This window comes from Arachis stenosperma, chromosome 9, assembly GCF_014773155.1.
Source record: "Arachis stenosperma cultivar V10309 chromosome 9, arast.V10309.gnm1.PFL2, whole genome shotgun sequence".
Taxonomy (NCBI): domain Eukaryota; kingdom Viridiplantae; phylum Streptophyta; class Magnoliopsida; order Fabales; family Fabaceae; genus Arachis; species Arachis stenosperma.
In genome coordinates, this window is record NC_080385.1 from 112,077,193 (window position 1) to 112,104,845 (window position 27,653).

Genomic DNA, 27,653 nt, shown 5'->3' on the forward strand with positions numbered 1-27,653 from the left:
AGCCAGTCCAACTAAGAAGACTAGACCTCAAGCCAGTGGCTAGAGGATGGTTGGAGTTCATTCAACGCTCCATCATTCCCACTAGCAACCGATCTGAAGTTACTGTGGATCGGGCCATCATGATTCATAGCATCATGATTGGAGAGGAAGTAGAAGTTCATGAAGTCATCTCCAATGAATTCTACAAAATAGCCGAAAAGCCCTCCACCATGGCAAGGCTAGCTTTTCCTCACCTTATTTGCCATCTATGTTACTCAGCTGGAGTTATCATAGAAGGAGACATCCTCATTGAAGAGGATAAGCCCATCACCAAGAAGAGGAGGGAGCAAGCAAGAGAGACCCTCCATGGTTCTCAAGAAATGCATGAGGAAGCTCATCATCAAGAAATCCCTGAAATACCTCAAGGGATGCACTTTCCTCCCAACAACTATTGGGAACAACTCAACACTTCCTTAGAAGATTTGAGCCACAATGTGGAACAATTAAGGGTGGAACATCATGAGCACTCCATCATTCTCCATGAAATAAGAGAAAATCAAAGAGCAACGAGGGAGGAGCAACAAAGGCAAGGAAGGGACATAGAAGAGCTTAAGGACATTGTTGGTCCTTCAAGAAAAAGATGCCACTAAGGTGGATTCATTCCTTGTTCTTAATTCTTTCTATTTTTCGGTTTCTATGTTGTGTTTATCTATGTTTTGTGTCTCTACTTCATGATCATTAGTAGTTAGTAACTATGTCTTAAAGTTATGAATAATTCCATTAATCCTTCACCTCTCTTAAATGAAATATGTTTTAATTCAAAAGAACAAGAAGTACATGAATTTCGAACTTATCCTTGAATTTAATTTAATTATATTGATGTGGTGACAATACTTTTTGTTTTCTGAATGAATGCTTGAACAGTGCATATTTTTGATCTTGCTGTTTATGAATGTTAAAATTGTTGGCTCTTGAAAGAATGATGAACAAAGAGAAATGTTATTGATGATCTAAAAAATCATGAAATTGATTCTTGAAGCAAGAAAAAGCAGTGAAAAACAAAAGCTTGCGCAAATATATATATATATATATATATATATATATATATATATATATATATATATAGAGAGAGAGAGAGAGAAAGAAAAAGAAAAAGTAAGCAGAAAAAGCCAATAGCCCTTAAAACCAAAACGCAAGGGTAAAAAGGATCCAAAGCAAAAAGAGTGTTCTTAAGAGCTGTGGACACCACTAACTGGGGACTCTAGCAAAGCTGAGTCACAATCTGAAAACGTTCACCCAGTTATGTGTCTGTGGCATTTATGTATCCGGTGGTAATACTGGAAAACAATGTGCTTAGGGCCACGGCCAAGACTCACAAGTAGTTGTGTTCAAGAATCAACATGCTTAACTAGGAAAGTCAATAACACTATCTGAACTCTGAATTCCTAGAGACGCCAATCACTCTAAACTTCAAAGGAAAAAGTGAGATGCCAAAACTGTTTAGAAGCAAAAAGCTACAAGTCCCACTCATCTAAATTAGAATTAATATTCATTGATATTTTGGAATTTATAGTACATTCTCTTCTTTTTATCCTAATTGATTTTCAGTTGCTTGGGGACAAGCAACAATTTAAGTTTGGTGTTGTGATGAGCGGATAATTTATACACTTTTTGGCATTGTTTTTAGGTAGTTTTTAGTAAGTTCAAGCTACTTTTAGGGATGTTTTCATTAGTTTTTATGTTAAATTCACATTTCTGGACTTTACTATGAGTTTGTGTGTTTTTCTGTAATTTCAGGTAATTTCTGGCTAAAATTGAGGGACTTGAGCAAAACTTTGAAAAAGGACTGCTGATGCTGTTGGAATCTGACCTCCCTGCACTCGAAATGGATTCTCTGGAGCTGCAGAACTCCAAATGACGCGCTCTTAACGGCGTTAGAAAGTAGACATCCAGAGCTTTCCAGCAATATATAATAGTCCATAGTTTATTCGGAAATTCATGACGAAAATTGGCGTTGAACGCCAAGTATATGCTATTGTCTGGAGTTAAACGCCAGAAACACGTCATGATCCGGAGTTGAACGCCCAAAACACGTTATAACTTGGAGTTCAACTCCAAGAAAAGCCTCAGCTCGTGGATAGATCAAGCTCAGCCCAAGCATACACCAAGTGGGCCCCGGAAGTGGATTTATGCATCAATTACTTACTCATGTAAACCCTAGTAGCTAGTCCAGTATAAATAGGATAATTTACTATTGTATTAGACATCTTTTGACAGTTTAATCTTTGGACTGTTTAGTCTTTGATCATTCGGTCTTTTGATCATTCAGGGGCTGGCCATTCGGCCATGCCTGAACCTTTTACTTATGTATTTTCAACGGTGGAGTTTCTGCACACCATAGATTAAGGGTGTGGAGCTCTGCTATACCTCAAGTTTCAATACAATCATGATTATTTTCTATTCAATTCTCTTTTATTCTTATTCCAAGATATACGTTGCACTTCAACTTGATGAATGTGATGATCCGTGACACTTATCATCATTCTCACCTATGAACGCGCGTGACTGACAACCACTTTCGTTCTACTTTAGGCCGGGCGCATATCTCTTAGATTCCCTAACAGAATCTTCGTGGTATAAGCTAGATAGATGGCGGCATTCATGGGGATCCGGAAAGTCTAACCTTGTCTGTGGTATTCCGAGTAGGATCCCGAGAATCCGGAAAGTCTAACCTTGTGGTATTCCGAGTAGGATTCCGGTATTGAATGACTGTGATGAGCTTCAAAATCCTGAAGGTTGGGCGTTAGTGACAGACGCAAAAGAATCAAGGGATTCTATTCCAACCTGATTGAGAACCGACAGATGATTAGTCGTGCTGTGACAGCGCATAGGACCATTTTTACTGAGAGGATGGGATGTAGCCATCAACAAGGGTGATGCCTCCAGACGATTAGTCATGCAGTGACAGTGCATAGGACCATTTTCCCGAGAGGATGAAAAGTAGCCATTTAAGACAGTGATGCCCTACATACAGCTTGCCATGAAAAAGAGTAAGAAGAATTGGATGAATGTAATAAGAAAGTAGAAATACAAGAGGAGCACAGCATCTCCATACGCCTATCTGAAATTCCCACTATTGATTTACATAAGTATTTCTATCCCTTTTTATTTTCTGTTTATTATTACTTTTCGAACTCATCATAAACCATTTAATCTGCCTAACTGAGATTTACAAGGTGACCATAGCTTGCTTCATACCAACAATCTCAGTGGGATCGACCCTTACTCACGTAAGGTATTACTTGGATGACCCAGTACACTTGCTGGTTAAGTTGAACGGAGTTATGATCACACCAGGGATTATTAAGATCCCAATTCATCACACCATGATCTCTTTGGGGTATTTTTGATTTCATACAAATACAAAGAGACCAACTTTGAGGATCACAATTTCGTCCACCACTCGCATTTCGCTGTCCATTCAAACTCCTTTTCCTTCCTTAGAGTGGCGTAGAATGGGAGAGATCTTATTGCTGATCTGGCCAGGAATCTGGATAAGGCTGCCACTCTCCCGTTCAGTTGTTGTACCTCTTTGACACAAGTCGGATTTTAATGTTGAGTATGGCCCTGCACTTATCCGAGTTTGCCTCGATTCCTCTCTGTGTAATCATAAAACCCAAGAATTTACCAGCTTCTACTGCGAAGGTGCATTTTGCGGGATTGAGTCGCATGTGGTGTTGTCTTATGGTGTTGAATACTTGTGCCAGATCGGGTAATAACATCTCTTCATTTTGTGTCTTTACTAGCATGTTGTCCACGTAGACTTCCATGACCTTTCCGATGTGATCCGAAAAAACCTTGTTCATTAATCTTTGGTAAGTGGCTCCCACATTTTTAAGACCGAAGGGCATGACAATGTAGCAGTAATTTGCCTTTGGAGTTAAGCGTGAGGTTTTTTCTTGGTCGGGTGGGTACATTGGGATTTGGTTATATCCCGAGTATGCATCCATGAAGGAGAGGAATTTATATCCGAAGGAGGCATCTACCAGGGCGTCAATGTTTGGGAGTGGGTAAGGATCTTTTGGACATGCTTTGTTGAGATCGGTATAGTCAGTACACATTCTCCACTTCCTGTTTGACTTTTTTACCAATACGACATTAGCAAGCCATAGCGGGTATTTGACTTCTCTTATGAAACCTGCCTCTAGTAGAGCTCGTACATGTTCTTCTACAGCTTGAGAGCATTCTGGTCCTAGCTTTCTACGCCTTTGTTGTACCGGCCGAGATCCCAGGTAGACTACTAGCTTGTGGCACATTAGCGTGGGATCTATGCCTGGCATGTCTGCGGCCTTCCATGCAAATAGGTCGGCGTTGTCACGTAGAAACTGTATGAGTGATTCTTTGATGTCGCATTTTAGGAGTGTGCCGATATTGGTTGTTTGGTCCAGGGTATCCCCGATCTGGATTTTCTCTATTTCTCCTTCAGGTTGTGGGCGAAGCTCTTACCGCCTCTGAACTCCACCGAGCTCAATTGTGTGGAATTCTTCTCCTCTGCTTCTGAGGTTTAGACTTTCGTTGTAACAGTGGTGCGCCATCCTCTGATATACTTTTATCGTAGCTATTCCTCCTGCAGTTGGAAACTTCGTGCATAGATGTAGAGTCGAGACTATTGCGCCGAGCTGATTTAACATTGTCTGACCTATTAGGGCATTGTAGGCTGAACTTACGTCGACTACGATGTAATCTATTTTGAGTGTTCTTGACTGACTTCCTTTTCCGAAAGTTGTGTGGAGTGAGATGTATCCCATCGGTTGGACTGGGGTATCGCCTAGCCCGAACAGACTGTCTGGATACGCTCTAAGTTCTTTTTCTTCTAAGCCGAGTTTGTCAAAAGTCGTTCTGAATAATATGTCGGCAGAACTCCCCTGGTCTATTAGCGTGCGGTGAAGATTTGCGTTTGCCAGTATAATAGTGATGACCATGGGATCGTCATGCCCTGATGCGACGCCGGATGTGTCTTCCTTTGTAAAAGTGATCGCCGGGATGTCGGGTGCTTCCTCCTTTCCTGCGATGTGATATACGTCTTTGAGATGTCTTTTGCGAGATGATTTGGAGATTTCTAGCCCGGCAAATCTGCCGTGTATCATATGGACATGTCTTTCTGGCGTATGAGATGATCGCACGGTTGGTCCGATATCTTCTTCTCTTCTTCTTTTTCTTTGTTCATCATCATAGGTGGCCAGATATCGATCTAGCTTTCCTTCTCGTACGAGCTTTTCTATGACATTTTTAAATCGAAACACTCATTGGTGGAGTGCCCGCGGATCCGATGGTATTCACAATATTCAGCTCGGTTTCCTCCTCCTTTTTTGCCTTTGAGTGGCCGAGCTGGTGGTATTTTTTCCGTGATGCAAACCTCTCTGTATACATCCACAAGAGACACCCGTAGAGGGGTGTAATTGTGGTATTTTTTAATTTTCTCTCCATGTCGGTCTTCATTCTTTCTGGAATCTTTATCCTTATCTTGGGGGGTGAACCCGGACTTCGAGGTCTCTCCTAGTCGGGAGTTTTTCTCCATGTTGATGTACTTTTCGCTCGTTCCTGCAACTCGTTCAGAGATGTGGGGTACTTTTTTGATATAGATTGACTAAAGGGCCCTTCTCGTAAGCCATTAATGAGGCCCATAATAGCGGCTTCTGTTGGCAGGTTCTGTATATCCATGCATGTCTTGTTGAATCTTTTCATGTAGTTGCGCAGGGTTTCCCGTTCTCCTTGCCTAATTCCCAGTAAGCTCGGAGCATGTTTAGCTTTGTCCTTTTGGATGGAGAATCTAGCCAGGAATTTCTTTGCCATGTCGTCGAAACTTGAGATGGACCTAAAAGGGAGGTTGTCGAACCATCTAATTGCTGTTTTTATTAAAGTAGTTGGAAAGGCTTTGCAACGAACTGCATCTGAGGCATCGGTGAGATACATTCTGCTTCTGAAGTTGTTGAGATAATGGTCGAGATCTGTAGTGCCGTCATATAAGGTCATGTCTGGGAGTTTAAAGTCCTTTGGGATTTTTGCCTTCATGATCTCCTTGGTGAATGGGTCTTGCTCCTTGCGGGTGCTATCTTCGAGAGTGGATCAGCTGGCTTTCGTCTTGACATCGGTTTCAAGTTTTAGGAGTTTGTTCTCCAATTTCCGGCGTCGCCTTATTTCCCTTTGTAGGTCCTTCTCGGCCTCTCGTTGGCGTAGGGCTTCTTCCTCAAGTTGTTTTAACCGGTCTTGAAATGCATCCATGACTCCCTCGTTTGGGAAATTATTCTTGTTGTTGATTTGGGAAGTATCTTTTGGGGTGGCGTCTGCGTTTTTATACAGCGTTCTTTCCTCTAGATCTGAGGTGTGGTCGTTGTCATGGTCATCCGCCATGGTGATGGGATGACTTCCAGGTTTCCCGGCAACGGCGCCAATGTTCCGAGGGTTACCTAAAACTGTAGGTCGATCTCAGATGAGATCTTCCGTGCTGGTCGGAATGGTTGTATCCGATTTGTTGGACTTGATGGTGGTGCTGATTCCTTCGTCCCCGGAGGGTGGGGGGAACCTGCAAGGGACTTCGATGCTAAAGTTAGCAAGGGTATTAAGCAGGTATTGAGTAGAATCAGAGTATGAGTTATACCTGGATGCTCCAGCGTATTTATAATGGTGTAGAGTGACCTTCTTACATAAGATAAGTTAGTTATCTTATCTTATCTTTATCTTTTAAGTGAGTTCATCTAATCTTCAAGGAACCGCCCTTCTCCCTGTAGGCTTGGGTTGCCTTGGGCTTTGGTGCGCGGTCCTCCATTAGGGCCCTTCTTTGGGCCTTCCTGGTGACTTAGCCGAACTCTTTGAGAAGAGGTCGGGTTGTCCTGACCTGAAGAGGTCGGTCGCTTTGTCTGTAGAACATCCCGGGTCGGACAGCTCGACCCAGGGTATGAAACTTACCATTGACAATATCGATAATAATAATATCTTTACCAAATAATATTCTTAATAAATTAATAACAATACTAATGATTTTCTTTTAATACAAATAAAACAATTTAAGTAATAAATAGTCGTATTTATAACCTCCTTAAAGACTTAACTTTTTTAAGTTTTATTTCTAAACTTTTATTAATTATGTTTTAAATCTCAAATTTTTAATTATTTTACATTTAACACAACACTTTTAAAAAACTACTAATTAGCTCTTTGTTTATTAATATTTATAAAAATAACTCTGAGTTTTTATAAAAATAGCCATTATCCCCAAACACTTATTTTTTACTCAAAATACCTCTAAACTTATTTATTTGTAAAATCAACCTCAATTTTTATCAAAACAAAATTTAATTCTTCAAATTAATAATATTATCATGGTAACAAATACAGTTCTTTAAACTTAAAAATATCTTTTATAATCAGTTCAAAAATATATATATAACTATAAATCCGTTTCGAATTTTACGGCTACCGAATCTTCACAGTTTTTAAAGTAATCTCTCGTCTCTTTAATCACACAAAATTTTACTTGATTTCCAAAAAAATTCTAGCCCCGAATTCATCAAAATGAATTGATTTTTAACTGCACTTGAATCGACTGAACCTCTAACTTATCACAAATATCAATATATCACAAAAATTCAACATAAATTTAATCAAATTCAATCAACAATAATCAATCACAATATCAATTCACTTATCAATACAAATTTAACTGGTGAAATCTATACGAAATCAAGACAACAGAAACTCTAGAAAAGCTTTTTAACCGAACTGCTGAAGAAGAAAATATCAAAAATAATTTGTGCTTTCTAGAACTCTAATTGACCGAATAAATGATAAAGGAAAACTACGTCACTATCAATTTTTACCTGACAAAAGTGATACCAACTTGTAAAAGAAAAAGATATGATCATTTTACCAAAAACTCATTAGAGATCATGGTTCTTCTCAAGCACACTCTCAGCGGATTAAGTTATAAATATTTTTAACGGATAATTATGAAAATTGAATATATTAAAACACAAATAATAATATATATAGGGTTAAATATATATGAGTTACTTATATAAATGACATTAGTAACTTAAGGATGAAAGATATTTAATGAAATATTAACAATTCTAAATTCATTAGAAAATACCGATAATTACTTATATCGGCAAATATCGAATTTGATAATAATAATAATAATATTATTATCTAAGCTCTATTATAATTATAGCATGTAAAATAAATTAATAATATAATAATAAAATTATATTATTATTTATTTTACTTCGAAATGTGAAATTAACTCGTCAAAATAAAATTAATTGTCGAAAATAATATTTTTTAAAAAATATTATGTTGATTTAAAAATTTGAATTGTTGCATAGTCACCGTAACATAATCATGTTAAAAAATAAGAAAAGACTGCCCTTGGCCCATTCTACGTGGTTATATTTCACCCTTTCAATTTACCCAATGAGTGACAACTTAATTAACAATTTAACATGGCCTCTTCATGTAAAAAATAATGGTAACACACATACATACAATAAGAATAAGACATTATAAAGAGGAGAATAAGAAGATGATGATTTGAATAAGTAAACATCGTTAACATACAATAAGATGTTTGTAAAGGCGGTTGTGTTCGTTTTTGTCATTAACATGGGATTCTCAGAAACTATTGAAGTAAGTACTTATGGATGCTGCAAAGAATGCACTTGCACACCATTGCAACCTGTTTTTGGTAACACGTGTTGGTGTGAAGACGTTACTAAATCTTGCCATCCAGCTTGTAGATCTTGCATTTGTAAAGATTCAAACCCTTTTCAATGTAGATGTGAAGATACTAAACTTTACAGCTGTTACTTGCCACGTTGTCTTTAATATAGGTGTTCTCATATCTAATTAACTACCATTCAAGCCTAGTTTTTCATTGTCTCTCCATTTTTATGGTATATTTAAGAGAGAGACAATACAAATACAAATAAAAATAATAATCATTGAAGATGTCGTTTCTGGCTCTCTAGAGGCGTGGGGACCACCCTGGAATCTGAAGTTAGTGCCAAACTTGGGTTGGGACAAGTTTGGCGCCACCCTACCCGTGCATCTCATTCATCAATAGTTGATCCTGGCGCCAAACTTGGAGATGCCAAGTTTGGCGCCACCTAGCTAGCATGAATGGGAACTTTTGTTGATGATCATGGCGCCAAACTTGGAGATTGCCAAGTTTGGCGCCCCCTCCTGGGCTTGCATTTGCTTCGTTTTCTCTTTCTAAACTATGTCAAATCCATCCGAATGCTACTTGAATTAAACCAAATTGTACACAACTCAAAGTAGCATTCATAGGGCCTTAAAAATACTTAAATCTTGATTAAACTTAACAAATTTAAATACAAATTCACTAGGAAAAGATAGGAAAGATGCTCACGCATCACAACACCAAACTTTACTTGTTACTTGTCCTCAAGTAACCAAAACTAATATAAACTTAAGATGTGAATTTACATGAGAGTTGAGTGCTCAATTAAGCTTCTATTTGTCTCAAAGTGGGGTTAACAACACTAAAACTATAAATAGTTCTGGCATCTCACTATCCTTTGAATCTTAGAAATGTTAATGTCATTCGAAATTAAAATTCGGATAATATTATGAATTCTCTTTCCTTTTTACTTCGGATTAATCCTTGAACACAACATTTTTCTTTTCTTTTCTTTTCTTTGGTGCTTTGCACCTTGAGCCTATCCGTGACTTCAAATATTTTATCTCAAGCTTTACTTGACACAAAAAATGCCATAACACTTAACTGGAACTCTTTTGAGTTCTAATTTCTCTTTCAATTGCTCCTAGACAGTGGTGCTCAAAACCTTTGGCATACTCTGTACTTGCACTTGGTCTCGACTCTTAGTGTCCTGTCTCAAGGATTACTTGAGACATTCACACCACAAGTATATGGCTAGAAAAATAACTATTTGACCTTTTAATCGTAATTGACCTTCCTAGCCAATGATGCTCAGAACCTTGGACCTCGCCCTTTTATTCTCTTTTTCTTTTTGTTGTTTCTTTTAATTCAAAGATTAATTTCTTGTTTAATTTGAAGAATTCATAATAGTTCTCTAAATTCTTATTTTCTATGCATCAACATCCTTTGATTCAAATTCAAATATACACTGTTTAGATCATGCATTCAAAGTCACAGGTAACACCACCACAATGACCACATTTAAGTAAATAAGAATACTCGATCTTAAGTATAAACTCAATTTCTCATGCAATACATCACTTCTTTTTCTTTTTCTTTTTCTTTTTAGATTTAAGCTTAGTGAGCGGTACATGAGACAATTTTTTTCAATATAAAAACAAACAATAGAATTAAACTAAAACCTAGGAACTGAAAATACTAATTAAAGATCATGCAACAAAATAAACAAAGCAATAGAAAACAGGAGTATAACATAATAGGAATGAAAGGAAATAGGAAGTGAAAAGGGACTAAACCACCTCAGCCGCTGTGGTGGGGATCTGGTACACGAAATCGTGATTCACACCTTTCATAACTCCGTGCAGCTGACCAACAAGTGTACTGGATCGTCCAAGTATACCTTACGTGAGTAAGGGTCGATCCTACGGAGATTGTCGGCTTGAAGCAAGCTATGGTCATCTTCTAAATCTCAGTCAGGTAGATTCAAATGGTTATGGAGTTTTGATAATTAAAAGATAAATAAACATAAAATAAAGATAGAGATACTTATGTAATTCAATGGTGGAAATTTCAGATAAGCGTATGGAGATGCATTATTCCTTCTGAATCTCTGCTTTCCTACTGCCTTCATTCAATCATTCATACTCCTTTTCTATGGCAAGCTGTATATTGGGATCACCGTTGTCAATGCTACCTCCCGTCCTCTCAATGAAAATGGTCCTCTACAGTTTCTGTACGGCTAATCAACTGTCAGATTTCTCGTACCGGATGAAAAATACTAGGCACAGCTACCGCATGGCTAATCAGCTGTCGGTTCTCAATCGTGTCGGAATAAGATCCAATGATCCTTTTGCGCACTGTCACTGCACCCCACAGTCGCGAGTTTGAAGCTCGTCACAGTCATCCCTTCCCAGATCCTACTCGGAATAGCACAGATAAGGTTTAGACTTTCCAGATCTCAGGAATGCTGCCAATGGTTTCTAGCCTATACCACGAAGGTTCTAATCTCAGATTTAGATGCCCCATTGTCAGAGGGGAAACGATGTGAATCGTTGATTAGAAACCCAAGAGATATACACTCTAGCTTTCGCAGGTAGAACGAAAGTGGTTGTTAGGCACGCATTCATAAGGGAGAATGATTATGAGTGTCACGGATCATCACATTCATCAGGTTGAAGTGCGAGTGAATATCTTAGAATAAGAATAAGCTTGAATTGAATAGAAAACAGTAGTAATTGCATTAATTCATGAGGAATAGCAGAGCTCCACACCTTAATCTATGAGGTGTAGAAGCTCCACCGTTGAAAATTCATAAGTGATAATGGTGTTCATTGGCTACGGCTCCAGAGAGGGAACCAGAATAACTAAGACTACCAAGATATCTAATATAATGAGAAAAAGTAATATTTATACTAAAACTAGTAGCTAAGGTTTACAGATATAAGTAAATGATGTAGAAATCCACTTCCGGACCCACTTGGTGTGTGCTTGGACTGAGCATTGAAGCTTTCATGTGTAGAGACTTTTCTGGGAGTTAAACGCCAACTTTGGTGCCAGTTTAGGCGTTTAACTCCAGCTTGTAACTCATTTTTGGCGTTTAACGCCAGAATAGGATAGGAAGTTGGCGTTTAAACGCCAGTTTGCATTGTTAAAACTCGGGCAAAGTATGGACTATTATATATTTCTGGAAAGCCCAGGATGTCTACTTTCCAACGCAATTGAGAGCGCACCAATTAGGTTTCTGTAGCTCCATAAAATCTATTTCGAGTGTAGGAAGGTCAGAATCCAATAGCATTTGCAGTTCTTTTTCAGCCTCTGAATCAGATATTTGCTCAGGTCCCTCAATTTCAGCCAGAAAATACCTGAAATCACAAAAAAACACACAAACTCATAGTAAAGCCAAGAAATGTGATTTTTGCATAAAAACTAATAATTATATACTAAAAACTAACTAAATTATACTAAAAACTACCTAAAAATAATGCCAAAAAGCGTATAAATTATCCGCTCATTACAACAACAAACTTAAATTGTTGCTTGTCCCCAAGCAACTGAAAACCAAAATAGAATAAAAAAAAAGAGAATATACAATGAATCTCACAATATCAATGAAACTTAGTCCCAATTAGATGAGCGGGGCTAGTAGCTTTTTGCTTCTGAACAGTTTTGGCATCTCACTTTATCCTTTGACGTTCAGAATGATTGGCATCTATAGGAACTCAGAATTTAGATAGTGTTATTGATTCTCCTAGTTCAGTATGATGATTCTTGAACACAGCTACTTTATGAGTCTTGGCCGTGACACTAAGCACTTTGTTTTCCAATATTACCACCGGATAACATAAATGCCACAGACACATAACTGGGTGAACCTTTTCAGATTGTGACTTAGCTTTGCTAAAGTCCCCAATTAGAGGTGTCCAAAGTTCTTGAGCACACTCTTTTGCTTTGAATCACGACTTTAACCATTCAGTCTCAAGCTCTTCACTTAGACCTTCATGCCACAAGCACATGGTTAGGGACAGCTTGATTTAGCCGCTTAGGCCTGGATTTTATTTCCTTGGGCCATCCTATCCTGCACATTGTTTAAAGGACTATTTGCTTTTTCTGCTTGCTTTTTCTTTTTCTTTCTTCTTTTTTTGCCATTTTTTTCACAAGCCTTTTCTTTCTCACTGCTTTTTCTTGCTTCAAGAATCAATTTCATGATTTTTCAAATTATCAATAACATTTCTCTTTGTTCATCATTCTTTCAAGAGCCAACAAATTTAACATTCATAAACTTCACTATCAAAAATATGCACTGTTCATGCATTCATAAAGAAAAAAAAGTATTGCCGCCACATTAAAATAATTAAACTAATTTCAATGATAAATTTTGAAATCCATGTACTTCTTGTTCTTTTGTAATTAAGCACATTTTTCGTTAAGAAAGGTAAAGGATTCATGGAATTATTCATAGCTTTAAGACATAGGCACTAGATACTAATGATCATGTAGTGAAGACACAAACATAGATAAAACATAAAGCATAAAGTCGAAAAACAGAAAAATAAGAACAAGAAAATTAAAGAACGGGTCCACCTTAGTGATGGCGGCTAGTTCTTCCTCTTTAAGATCCTATGGAGTGCTTGAGCTCCTCAATCTCCCTTCCTTGTCTTTGTTGCTCCATATTGGAACTCAAATCTCCCAAAGAAGTGTTGAGTTGCTCCCAATAATTGTGTGGAGGAAAATACATCCCTTGAGGCATCTTAGGGATTTCTTGATGAGGGACTTCCTCATGCTCTTGTTGAGGTCCATGAGCGGGCTCTCTTGTTTGCTCCATCCTCTTTTTGGTGTGGGATTGTCCACTTCAATAAGGATGTCTTCCTTTATGACAATCCCAGCCGAATTGCATAGGTGACAAATGAGATGAGGAAAGGCTAACCTTGCCAAAGTGGAGGGCTTATCAGCCACCTTGTAGAGTTCTAGAGGTGTGATCTCATGAACTTCCACTTCCTCCCCAATCATGATACTATGGATCATGATGGCCCGATCCACTGTTAATTCGGATCGGTTTCTAGTAGGAATGATGGAGCGTTGGATGAACTCCAACCATCCTCTAGCCACAGGCTTAAGGTCCGGTCTTTTCAATTGAACCATCTTACCTCTTGAGTCTCTTTTCTACTAAGCTCCTTCTACACATATGTCCATGAGGACTTGCTCCAACCTTTGATCAAAGTTGACCCTTCTAATGTAGGGTCGTGCATTTTCTTGCATCATTGGCAAGTTGAACGCCAACCTTACATTTTCCGGAATGAAATCTAAGTATTTTCCCCAAACCATTGCAAGCCAATTCTTTGGATTCGAGTTCATACTTTGATCATGGTTCTTAGTGATCCATGCGATTGCATACAACTATTGAACCATTAAGATTCTGACTTGTTGAATAGGGTTGGTGAGAACTTCCCAACCTCTTCTTTGAATCTCATGTCGGATCTCTAGATACTCATTCCTTTTGAGCATGAAAGGAACCTTAGGGATCACTTTCTTCTTTGCCACAACTTCATAGAAGTGGTATTGATGGACCTTTGAGATGAATCTTTCCATCTTCCATGACTCGGAGGTGGAAGCTTTTGCCTTCCCTTTCCTCTTTCTAGAGGTTTCTCCGACCTTAAGTGCCATAAATGGTTATGGAAAAATAAAAAGCAATGCTTTTACCACACCAAACTTAAAATGTTTCCTCGTCCTTGAGCAAAAGAGGAGAGAAAGAAGGGGAAGAAGAAGAAAATGGAGGAGATGAAGGGTGGTATGTGGTTCGGCCAAGGGGTCGAAGTAGTGTTAGAAATGTGTGAAAAAGAAAGGAGTGTGAAGGGGTTTAAATAGGAGTGGCGGGGGAGAGGTAGGTTCGTGTATTTGGGGTTGGGTTTGGGAGGGAAAAGTGTTTGAATTTGAAAAGTGAGGTAGGTGGGGTTTTTGGGGAAGAGAAATGGAGGTGATTGGTGAAGAGAACATAGGGAAGAGGATAGGATTTGATAGGTGAGAAGTGTTTTGGGTAGAGTGTTATAGAGATGTGTAAAGGAGAGAGAGAGAGAGAGGTGGGGTAGGTGGGGATCCTGTGGGGTCCACAGATCCTGAGGTGTTAAAAATTTCTCATCCCTGCACCATTTAGGCATGTAAATGTCCTCTGTATGCAACACTGGCATTTAACGCCAGACTGCTGCATGTTTCTGGCGTTAAACTCCAGCTTTTATACCTTTTCTGGCGTTTAACGCCAGCTTGGTGCCCTGTTCTGGTGTTAAACGCCAGTCTGGTGCCCATTTCTGGCATTAAACACCCAGAATCGTACCAGACTGGGCGTCTAATGCCCATCCTGCTACCCTTACTGGCGTTTAAACGCCAGTAAGTTCTTCTTCCAAGGTGTGCTATTTTTAATGCTATTTTTGAATTTGCTTTGATTTTTGCAGTTGTTTTTGTGACTTCACATGATCATCAACCTAAAGAAAACATAAAATAACAATGGAAATTTAACATAGATAAATAAAAATTGGGTTGCCTCCCAACAAGCACTTCTTTAATGTCAATAGCTTGACAGTGGGCTCTCATGGAGCCTCACAGATAATCAGAGCATGGTTGTGGCCTCTCAACACCAAACTTAGAGTTTAGTTGTGGCTTCTCAACACCAAACTTAGAGTTTGGTTGTGGCTTCCCAACACCAAACTTAGAGTTTGAATGTGGGGGTTTTGTTTGACTTTGTATTGAGAGAAGCTTTTCATACTTCTTTTCCATGTGTACAGAAAGAGAACCTTGAGTCTTGAATACAAGGTAGTCCTTATTCAATTGAAGGACCAACTCTCCTCTATCAACATCAATCACAGCTTTTGCTGTGGCTAGGAAAGGTCTTCCAAAGATGATGGATTCATCCTCATCCTTCCCAGTGTCTAGGATTATGAAGTCAGCAAGGATGTAAAGGCCTTCAACCTTCACTAGCACGTCCTCTACTAGTCTATAAGCCTATTTCATTGATTTATCTGCCATCTCTAGAGATTCTTCTAGCTTGTACCTCAAAGATTCCTAGTTTCTCCATTACAGAGAGTGACATGAGGTTAATACTTGACCCTAGGTCATACAGAGCCTTCGCAAAGGTCATGGTGCCTATGGTACAGGGTATTAAGAATTTACCAGGATCCTGTTTCTTTTGAGGTAAAGTTTGCTAAACCCAAGTATTCAGTTCATTAATGAGCAATGGAGGTTCATCCTCCCAAGTCTCATTACCAAATAGCTTGGCATTCAGTTTCATGATTGCTCCTAAATACTGGGCAACTTACCCTTCAGCAATGTCTTCATCTTCTTCAGAAGATGAATAGTCATCAGAGATCATGAATGGTAAAAGAAAGTTCAATGGAATATCTATGGTCTCTGTATGAGCCTCAGATTCCTTTGGTTCCTCATTGGGGTACTCCTTAATGGCCAGTGGACGTTCCCTGAGGTCTTCCTCACTAGGAATCACTGCCTTTTCACTCTCTCCAGGTTTGGCCATGTTGGTCACGGTTATGGCCTTGCACTCTCTTTTGGGATTCTCTTCTGTATTGCTTGGGAGAGTGCTAGAAGGAGTTTCAGTAACCCTTTTACTCAGCTGACCCACTTGTGCCTCCAAGTTTCTGATGGAGGACCTTGTTTCATTCATGAAACTAAGAGTGGCCTTAGATAGATCAGAGACTATATTTGCTAAGCTAGATGGGTTCTGCTCAGAATTCTCTGTCTGTTGCTGAGAGGATGATGGAAAAAGCTTGCCATTGCTAAACCTATTTCTTCCACCATTATTATTGTTAAAGCCTTGTTGAGGCTTTTGTTGATCCTTCCATGAGAAATTTGGATGATTTCTCCATGACGGATTATAGGTGTTTCCATAGGCTTTGTCCATGTAATTCACCTCTGCCATTGTAGGGTTCTCAGGATCATAAGCTTCTTCTTTAGAAGATGCTTCTTTAGTACTGTTGGATGAATCTTGCAATCTATTCAGACTCTGAGAAATCATATTTACTTGCTGAGTCAATATTTTGTTATGAGCCAATTGATGCACGAAAACTTGTCTCTCAACAAATTTCCCTTCGGCAAGTATACCGAATTGTTGTCAAGTAAAAACTCACAATAGAGTGAGGTCGAATCCCACAAGGATTGATTGGTCAAGCAACTTTAGTTGGAAAAATGTGCTAGTTGAGCTAAACAAAAATTGAGTTGAGAATTATAGAAAATTAAATGACGGGAAAGTAAATTGCAGAATCTTAAATGGGGATTTGGGGAGATGAGCATAAAGATAAATGCTAGAAAGTAAAGAGAATGGGTAAGAACAGAAATGGGGGATTCATTGGGCTTAGAAGATGTTGTATTCTCCGGATCAAGTTCATTCTCATCTATTCCTCAATCAATGCATTCATTGATCTCCTTGGCAATCTTAGGTGATTGGATCCCAATTCTTTGGCAACCCAATCTCTCTAAGCTTGAACAATTGCCCAATTCCTTGATTTAATTGCTCATGGGAAGAGATGAAGTATGGTCACTAATTATACCACATGTATTTCCAAATCAAAGTGTTGGGAGGAGAAAGCATGAGAAATCATTTCTAGCCTGATCTCCTCATCCCTTTTCCAAGGCTCAGAGAAGATCCAATTATAGAGAGTTTCTTTTCCAAGACAACTAACCAATTGAATTAAGATTGAAAGCTTTCTAGTAAATCAAGAGAAAAGAAAGAGGAAGAAGAATGAAAACTATAATTGATCCATCAAATTACAATAGAGCTCCCTAACCCAATGAAAGGGGATTTAGTTGTTCATAGCTCTGGAAATGGAAAATGATAGAGAAGAATACATTCTAAAGTAACTAGAAAGTGCAGAAAAGTAAATATACAAGGTGTAGTTCTCCAAATTTCCAAACTTCCTTTTAGTTCAAAACTACTCCTATATATACTACTCTTCTTGATCTTCTAGTCAGTTCTTCAAGTCTTGGATATGGGCCTTTGATCTTGAGTTGAAGCAGTTACAATCTTCAGTGCGCTCAGCTTTGCTTGCAGAAAAAGTGTGAGTTAGGCATGGGTGGACGTTAGTTAGGACGTTAGTGGTGTTAACATTAAGTGAAAATGTGGGTTCAAGAACGTTAGTGACAATTACCTTTTTCACTAACGTTCCAGATCAAAATGATTCACGTTAACTTCAATGTTAGTGGCACTAATGTTGCCTCTTGGTCCTTCGCAAACGTTATTGGCATTCACCTTTTCCAATAACATTGCTCTTTGCCTCTTTTCCCCATGTTAGTGATCCACGTTAGTATAACAAACGTGACCCTTAACGTGGGCATGCCTAAGCTTTGAGAGCGTTAGTGACACTTACCTTTGTCACTAATGCTCCAAACACCCCTCCTTCCCACATTAGTGCCTCACGTTAATTGCATTAACGTGACCACTAACGTGGTAGTGATTGCCATCTCCAACGTTAGTGACAAAGGTGAGTGTGATGAGCGGATAATTTGTACGCTTTTTGGCATTATTTTTAGTATGTTTTTAGTAGGATTTAGTTAGTTTTTAGTATATTTTTATTAGTTTTTAGTTAAACTTCACTTTTCTGGACTTTACTATAAGTTTGTATGTTTTTCTGTGATTTCAGGTATTTTCTGGCTGAAATTGAGGGACCTGAGCAAAAATCTGATTCAGAGACTGAAAAGGACTGCAGATGCTGTTGGATTCTGACCTCCCTGCACTCGAAGTGGATTTTCTGGAGCTACAGAAGCCCAATTGGCGCGCTCTCAACGGCGTTGGAAAGTAGACATCCTGGGCTTTCCAGCAATATATGATAGTCCATACTTTATTCGGAAATTGACGACGTAACTTGGCGTTGAACGCCAAGTACATGCTGCTGTCTGGAGTTAAACGCCAGAAACACGTCATGATCCAGAGTTGAACGCCCAAAACACGTCATAACTCGGAGTTCAACTCCAAGAGAAGCCTCAGCTCGTGGATTGATCAAGCTCAGCCCAAACATACACCAAGTGGGCCCCGGAAGTGGATTTATGCATCAATTACTTACTCATGTAAACCCTAGGAGCTAGTTTATTATAAATAGAACATTTAACTAATGTATTTGACATCTTTTGACCACTTTTAAGTCTTTTATCATTCGGTCACTTGATCATGGAGAGGGCTGGCCATTCGGCCATGCCTGAACCTTCTTTCACTTATGTATTTTCAACAGTGGAGTTTCTGCACACCATAGATTAAGGGTGTGGAGCTCTGCTGTACCTCAAAGTTTCAATGCAATTACTATTATAATCCTATAAACTTCATTTATTCTTATTCCAAGATATTCATTCGCACCCAAGAACATGATGAATGTGATGAGTCAATAACCCTCATCATCATTCTCACTTATGAACGCGCGTGATTGACAACCACTTCCGTTCTACATGCAACCAAGGCTTGAATGTGTATCTCTTAGATTCCCCAACAGAATCTTCGTGGTATAAGCTAGATAGATGGCGGCATTTATGAGGATCCGGAAAGTCCAACCTTGTCTGTGGTGTTCCGAGTAGGATCCTGGGAATCCGGAAAGTCTCACCTTGTCTGTGGTATTCCGAGTAGGATTCCGGTAATGAATGACTGTGACGTGCTTCAAACTTGCAACCTGCTGGGCGTTAGTGACAGATGCAAAAGAATCAAGGGATTCTATTCCAGTAGGAGTGGGAACCAACCGGTAATTGGCCGTACTGTGACAGAGTGCGTGAGCATTAGCTTTCACTGCGAGGATGGGATGTAGCCATCAACCATGGGTGATGCCTCCAGACTGATTAGCTGTGCGAGTGACAGCCGCATAGGATATTTTCCCGAGAGGATGAAAGTAGCCACAGCTGATGGTGAACCCCTATACACAGCTTGCCATGGAAAGGAGTAAGAAGGATTGGAAGAAAGAATAGTGAAGCAGAGTTTCAAAGAGGAGCACAGCATCTCCATACGCTTATCTGAAATTCCCACTCTTGATTTACATAAGTATTTCTATCCTTTTTATTTTCTTTTTATTATTAATATTCGAAAATCTATAAACCAATTTAATCTGCCTAACTGAGATTTACAAGGTGACCATAGCTTGCTTCATACCAACAATCTCCGTGGGATCGACCCTTACTCACGTAAGGTATTACTTGGACGACCCAGTGCACTTGCTGGTTAGTTGAACGGAGTTGTGAAACAGACTGTGAAGTTGATTTTAACCCATGGTATTGTGCACCAAGTTTTTGGAGCCATTACCGGGGATTGTTTCGAGTTGGAAAAGAACAGTGATCACAATTTCGTCCACCAAGTTTTTGGCGCCGTTGCCGGGGATTGTTCGAGTATGGACAACTGACGGTTCATCTTGTTGCTCAGATTAGGTAATTTTTATTTTATTAAAAAAAAAATTTCGAAAATCTTTTCAAAATCTTCTCCCTATTTTCGAAAATTATTCAAAAAAAAAAATTTTTTTTAATAAGCATTCTAGAGTTTCATGAAGCATGTTGAAGCCTGGCTGGCTGTAAAGCCATGTCTAAATTCTTTTGGACTGAGGCTTCCAATAATAAGTATATAGAGTTGGATGAAATATCAACTGCTGTATGCTTGATTTGTCACTTAAGGCTTGGCTGGCCATTGGCCATGTTTAGTGTTTTGGACTGGAGCTTTCATTGAAAGCTTGGCTGGCTATTAAGCCATGTCTAATTCCTGGACCGGAGCTTTAAACTAACATTGCATGATTCCTGGAATTCATATTAAAAATTTTGAATTTCTTATTTTCCTTTTCTTATATGTTTTTCGAAAAAATCAAATAAAATACAAAAAAATTAGAAAATCATAAAAATAAAAAATATTTTGTGTTTCTTGTTTGAGTCTTGTGTCAAGTCATAAGTTTGGTGTCAATTGCATGTTCATCTTTTTCTTGCATAAAATTTTCGAAAAATTCATGCATTCATAGTGTTCATCATGATCTTCAAGTTGTTCTTGATGAACTTTCTTGTTTGATCTTCATATTTTCTTGTTTTGTGTTGTATGGTGTTTTTCATATGTATTCTTGCATTCATAGAGTCTAAACATGAAAAATTTCTAAGTTTGGTGTCTTGCATGTTTTCTTTTCTTGAAAATTTTTCAAAAATATGTTCTTGATGTTCATCATGATCTTCAAAGTGTTCTTGGTGTTCATCTTGACATTCATAGTGTTCTTGCATGCAACATGTGTTTTGATCCAAAATTTTCATGCATTGAGTATTTTTAGTGTTCTTCTCTCTCATCAAAAAAAAAATTCAAAATAAAAAAAAATATCTTATCTTTTTAAAATCTTTTTCAAAAATCATATCTTTTCCATTTTTTCATCATTTTCGAAAATTTCAAAAATCTTTTTCAAAATATTTTCAAAATCTTTTTCTTATCTTTACATCATATTTTCGAAAATTGCATCAAAAATTAATGTTTTGATTCAAAAATTTCAAGTTTGTTACTTTCTTGTTAAGAAAGATTCAAATTTTAAGTTCTAGAATCATATCTTGTGATTTCTTGTGAGTCAAGTCATTAATTGTGATTTTAAAATTCAAATCTTTTTCAAAACTAATTTCAATCTTATCTTTTCAAAACCATATCTTTTTAAATCATATCTTTTATATCATATCTTTTTCAAAATTTTAATCTTTTTCAAAAATTTGATTTTAAAATATCTTTTCTAACTTCTTATCCTCTTATCTTTTCAAATTTGATTTTAATATCTTTTTCAACTAACTAATTAATTTTTTTGTTTGTTTCTTATCTTTTTCAAAACCACCTAACTACTTTTCCCTCTCTAATTTTCGAAAATATCTCACCTCTTTTTCAAAAATTCTTTTTGTTTTAAATTTTAATTTTAATCTTATCTTATCTTTAATTTTCAAAAATTACTAACCCCTTTTTCAAAATTATTTTCGAAAATTCTCCCTCTCTTTTCTTATTCTATTTAATTATTTATTTACTAACATTTCTCTTTACCTCTCTTCATCTCCAATCACTGCCTCTATCCTCACCATTGTGATTGGGTTCTCCACTTTTATTCCTTTCTTCTTCTACTAACATAAAGGAATCTCTATACTGTAACATAGAAGATTCCTCTTCCTTTTCTTGTTCTCTTCTTCCCTATATGAGCAGGAACATGGACAAGAACATTCTTATTGAAGCAGATCATGAACATGAAAGTACTCTGAAGAGGAAGTCAAGAGAAACTAAAAATCAACAATTCAGAGAAACCTCAAAAAAAAAAAAAAAAGAGAGAGAAAAGGAAAGACAAAAAGCTTCCACCTCCAAGTCATGGGAGATGGAAAGACTAATATAAGCCATCATAGCTCAGTGGTAGAACATGTGGCTGCAAATCAAGAGATTCCTGAGATACCTCAGGGAATAAGTTGTCCTCCACACAAATATTGGAAACAACTAAGGGGAGGAACACCAAAATTACTAGGAATCATTCAAAAGAAGCAAGGAAGAGACATAGAGGAGCTCAAAGAGCACCATTGGTTCTTCAAGAAGGCGCCACCCTCACTCAGGTGGACTCATTCCTTGTCCTTATTTTCTCTAATTTTTCGGTTTTTATCCTTCATGTTTATCTATATTTTATGTCTCTACTTCATGATCATTAGTATGTAGTAACTATGCCTTAAAGATTATGAATAATTCCATGAATCCTTCACCTCTCTTAAAAGAAAAATGTTTTAATTCAAAAGAACAAGAAGTACATAAATTTCGAAAATAGCTCTTGAATTTAGTTTAATTATATTGATGTGGTGACAATACTTTTTGTTTTCTGAATGAATGCTTGAACAGTGCATATGTCTTTTGATCTTGTTGTTTATGAAATGTTAAAATTGTTGGCTCTTGAAAGAATGATGAACAAAGAGAAATGTTATTGATGATCTGAAAAATCATGAAATTGATTCTTGAAGCAAGAAAAAGCAGTGAAAAAGAAAGCTTGTGAAAAAAAAAATTAGCAAAAAAAAAAAAAAGGAGCAATAGAAAAAGCCACGAGCCCTTAAAACCAAAAGGCAAGGGTAAAAAGGGATCCAAGGCTTTGAGCATCAATGGATAGGAGCGCCCAAGGAAATAAAATCCAGGCCTAAGCGGCTAAATCAAGCTGTCCCTAACCATGTGCTTGTGTCATGAAGGTCCAAGTGAAAAGCTTGAGACTAAGTGGTTAAAGTCGTGATCCAAGGCAAAAGAGTGTGCTTAAGAGCTCTGGACACCACTAACTGGGGACTTTAGCAAAGCTAAGTCACAATCTGAAAAGGTTCACCCAGTTATGTGTCTGTGGCATTTATGTATCCGGTGGTAATACTGGAAAACAAAGTGCTTAGGGCCACAGCCAAGACTCATAAGTAGCTGTGTTCAAGAATCAACATGCTTAACTAGGAGAATCAATAACACTATCTGAAATTCTAAGTTCCTAGAGAAGCCAATCATTCTAAACTTCAAAGGAAAAAGTGAGATGCCAAAACTGTTCAGAAGCAAAAAGCTACAAGTCCCGCTCATTTAATTATAATTAATATTCATTGATATTTCTGAATTTATAGTATATTCTCTTCTTTTTATCCTGTTTGATTTTCAGTTGCTTGGGGACAAGCAACAATTTAAGTTTGGTGTTGTGATGAGCGGATAATTTATACGCTTTTTGGCATTGTTTTTAGGAAGTTTTTAATAAGTTGAAGCTACTTTTAGGGATGTTTTCATTAGTTTTTATGTTAAATTCACATTTCTGGATTTTACTATGAGTTTTTATGTTTTTCTGTGATTTCAGGTAATTTCTGACTGAAATTGAGAGACTTGAGCAAAACTCTGAAAAAGGCTGACAAAAAGGACTGCTGATGCTGTTGGAATCTGACCTCCCTGCACTCAAAATGGATTTTCCGGAGCTACAGAACTCCAATTGGCGCGCTCTCAACGACGTTGGAAAGTAGACATCCAGGGCTTTCAAGCAATATATAATAGTCCATACTTTATTCGGAAATTGACGACGTAACTTGGCGTTGAACGCCAAGTACATGCTGCTGTCTGGAGTTAAACGCCAGAAACACGTCATGATCCAGAGTTGAACGCCCAAAACACGTCATAACTCGGAGTTCAACTCCAAGAGAAGCCTCAGCTCGTGGATTGATCAAGCTCAGCCCAAACATACACCAAGTGGGCCCCGAAAGTGGATTTATGCATCAATTACTTACTCATGTAAACCCTAGGAGCTAGTTTATTATAAATAGAACATTTAACTAATGTATTTGACATCTTTTGACCACTTTTAAGTCTTTTATCATTCGGTCACTTGATCATGGAGAGGGCTGGCCATTCGGCCATGCCTGAACCTTCTTTCACTTATGTATTTTCAACAGTGGAGTTTCTGCACACCATAGATTAAGGGTGTGGAGCTCTGCTGTACCTCAAAGTTTCAATGCAATTACTATTATAATCCTATAAACTTCATTTATTCTTATTCCAAGATATTCATTCGCACCCAAGAACATGATGAATGTGATGAGTCAATAACCCTCATCATCATTCTCACTTATGAACGCGCGTGATTGACAACCACTTCCGTTCTACATGCAACCAAGGCTTGAATGTGTATCTCTTAGATTCCCCAACAGAATCTTCGTGGTATAAGCTAGATAGATGGCGGCATTTATGAGGATCCGGAAAGTCCAACCTTGTCTGTGGTGTTCCGAGTAGGATCCTGGGAATCCGGAAAGTCTCACCTTGTCTGTGGTATTCCGAGTAGGATTCCGGTAATGAATGACTGTGACGTGCTTCAAACTTGCAACCTGCTGGGCGTTAGTGACAGATGCAAAAGAATCAAGGGATTCTATTCCAGTAGGAGCGGGAACCAACCGGTGATTGGCCGTACTGTGACAGAGTACGTGAGCATTAGCTTTCACTGCGAGGATGGGATGTAGCCATCAACCATGGGTGATGCCTCCAGACTGATTAGCTGTGCGAGTGACAGCCGCATAGGATATTTTCCCGAGAGGATGAAAGTAGCCACAGCTGATGGTGAACCCCTATACACAGCTTGCCATGGAAAGGAGTAAGAAGGATTGGAAGAAAGAATAGTGAAGCAGAGTTTCAAAGAGGAGCACAGCATCTCCATACGCTTATCTGAAATTCCCACTCTTGATTTACATAAGTATTTCTATCCTTTTTATTTTCTTTTTATTATTAATATTCGAAAATCTATAAACCAATTTAATCTGCCTAACTGAGATTTACAAGGTGACCATAGCTTGCTTCATACCAACAATCTCCGTGGGATCGACCCTTACTCACGTAAGGTATTACTTTGACGACCCAGTGCACTTGCTGGTTAGTTGAACGGAGTTGTGAAACAGACTGTGAAGTTGATTTTAACCCATGGTATTGTGCACCAAGTTTTTGGAGCCATTACCGGGGATTGTTTCGAGTTGGAAAAGAACAGTGATCACAATTTCGTCCACCAGTAGCCACTGACAACGGTGAAACCCTTGCATACAGCTTGCCATGGAAAGGAGTAAGAAGGACTGGATGAAGACAGTAGGAAAGCAGAGAGACAGAAGGGACCAAGCATCTTCATACGCTTATCTGAAATTCCTACCTATGAATTACATAAGTATCTCTATCTTTATCTTCATGTTTTATTCGTATATTACCCATAACCATTTGAGTTTGCCTGACTAAGATTTACAAGGTGACCATAGCTTGCTTCATACCAACAATCTCTGTGGGATCGACCCTTACTCGCGTAAGGTTTATTACTTGGACGACCCAGTACACTTGCTGGTTAGTTGTGCGAAATTGTAGTGATCACAATTTCGTGCACCAGAGTGTCACTAACGTTGGCCTATCATGCTTAGCTCCACGTTACTCTTCACGTTAATGGTCTTAACGTGACCACTAACGTGGGCACTATTGACTGAGCCCAATGTTAGTGACAAAGGTGAGTGTCACTAACGTTGGTGATTGCTTTCTCCTCCTATGTTAGAGTTCACGTTATTTGGATTAACGTGACTCTTAACGTGGCTACTTGTGCCCTTTTTGGAACGTTAGTGGCATTCACTTTTACCACTAACATTGGAGCTCCTCTTTTCCTCCACGTTAGCTACCACGTTAATGTAATTAACGTGGCAACTAACGTGGGCTATGATGGCTTCGAAGGCGTTATTGGCGATCACTTTTTCCATTAATACTACAAGCTTGTCCCCATTCCACGTTAGTGGTCACGTTAATTAGATTAACGTGGCTGCTAACGTGGCTCTTTCTTGCTTCCTTTGTCCTGAAATCAAGCAATTAAAGTGCATCAAAGCTCTGTTCCAAGTCATGAGATTATGCATCATCCATTTTATCATTCAATTCCTGCCTAATTCTCATGAAATCATGTAAAGTTCACAATGTTTGCTTGAATCAAGGTGTAAGTATATTTTTATCCAAAACTTGCTTATTTACTAAGAAAATGTATGAAACTACCCTAAAATAGTAAAGAAAAGGTCAGTGAAACTGGCCAAGATGCCTTGGCATCACAACACCAAACTTAAAACTTGCTTGTGCCTAAGCAAGTACTGAAACATAGGAAAAATGAATGAAAGAACAAGACAAACAAACATTACTATAGAAGTCAAATTCCTGGTTTATAGGGTTTCATGCATATCAACTTAGGTTCATTCCTTCGCTGGTTTTCAGGTCTTTATCATGCCCTTGAACACCCACTTGATTGCACCCTATGAGACTTCTTATTTATTGATCCTCCCTTCTTTTCCATGGTTTATTGCATTCTTGGGCTAAGTGCTCTGTGAGAGGGTGACTCTTTAAGAAAAGCTTTCAGCCAACACTCCCGAACCAGTTGGTTCAAGGTGTTAGGTGTTAAGACACCCCTAAGGACTTACTCCCTCAAGTCTCTTTCCCCCATACATGCACACCACAGGCACATGATTTGTTACTTTCTTTCATGAGACCTTAGTGTCTAGCACCTCTTTAGGTTACTAAGTGCTCTGTAGCAAACGCTGCTCTTGACAGTGGACTTTCAGCTGATAATTCTGGGTTAGTTAACCTAAGTTACCAAGTGATAAGGCACCTCTGAGAGCTTATTCATCCAAGCATATCCCTTGCACAGAAACACCACAGACACATGCCTCAATATTCAAACCCTTGGTGCCTAGCCTTATTTCTTATTATTTTTCTTTCCTTTTCAAACTCTTATTGTTCTTTCTCTTTTTCTTATTAGGATCTTGTTGTTGGTTAGTCTCAATCGGATGTGTTTCAAGCATGTGATTTAGAGCATATAGTTGCCTATACACCTTATTGGTGAACCAACTTAGCTAATCAATTACCATACCACAAACATTCAGAATTTACTTCACAAGATACACCCCACTCTTGTTTTTCATAACATTTTCTTTTATATTGACTTAAAGGACAAGCATACATGTAAGCAGGATGGAGATGAAAGCTAGGGACTTAGACCAACACACTTAGACCTAAGCAATGAAATTTTAAAGGCAGAATTGAAAATTCCTAAGCTACTATAGAAGCATGTTCTATTTCATACATGATTTTTCTTATTTAAAACTTGAAAAAGATAGAATGAAGAGGGAACTCCACCACCTTTTTCTCATTGGAATACTTATGTCCCTTTGTTTCCTTTGTCTTGGGATCCTTCTTAATTGCTCGAATCCCCATTTCCTTTGTGTTTCCCTATCAGCTTTTTCCAGAAACCAACATCTTCCATCTTCTTCTTCAATGCTTCCTTCTATTGTTTCACCTTTCCTTCCTCTTGTTCTGTTAGGTCTTTGTGAACTGTATCATATATTAGGATGGCAGAGTGTAAATTATGCATTTGCCCAGCCACATAAGTCAACTTGGCCTGAGTGTTTATGCTAAACTCTTCCCGGTGTAGTTGACGTCCTTCATTAAGCACGTTGAACTCATTGAATGCTTTCATCTGAGCCAACTAATGTT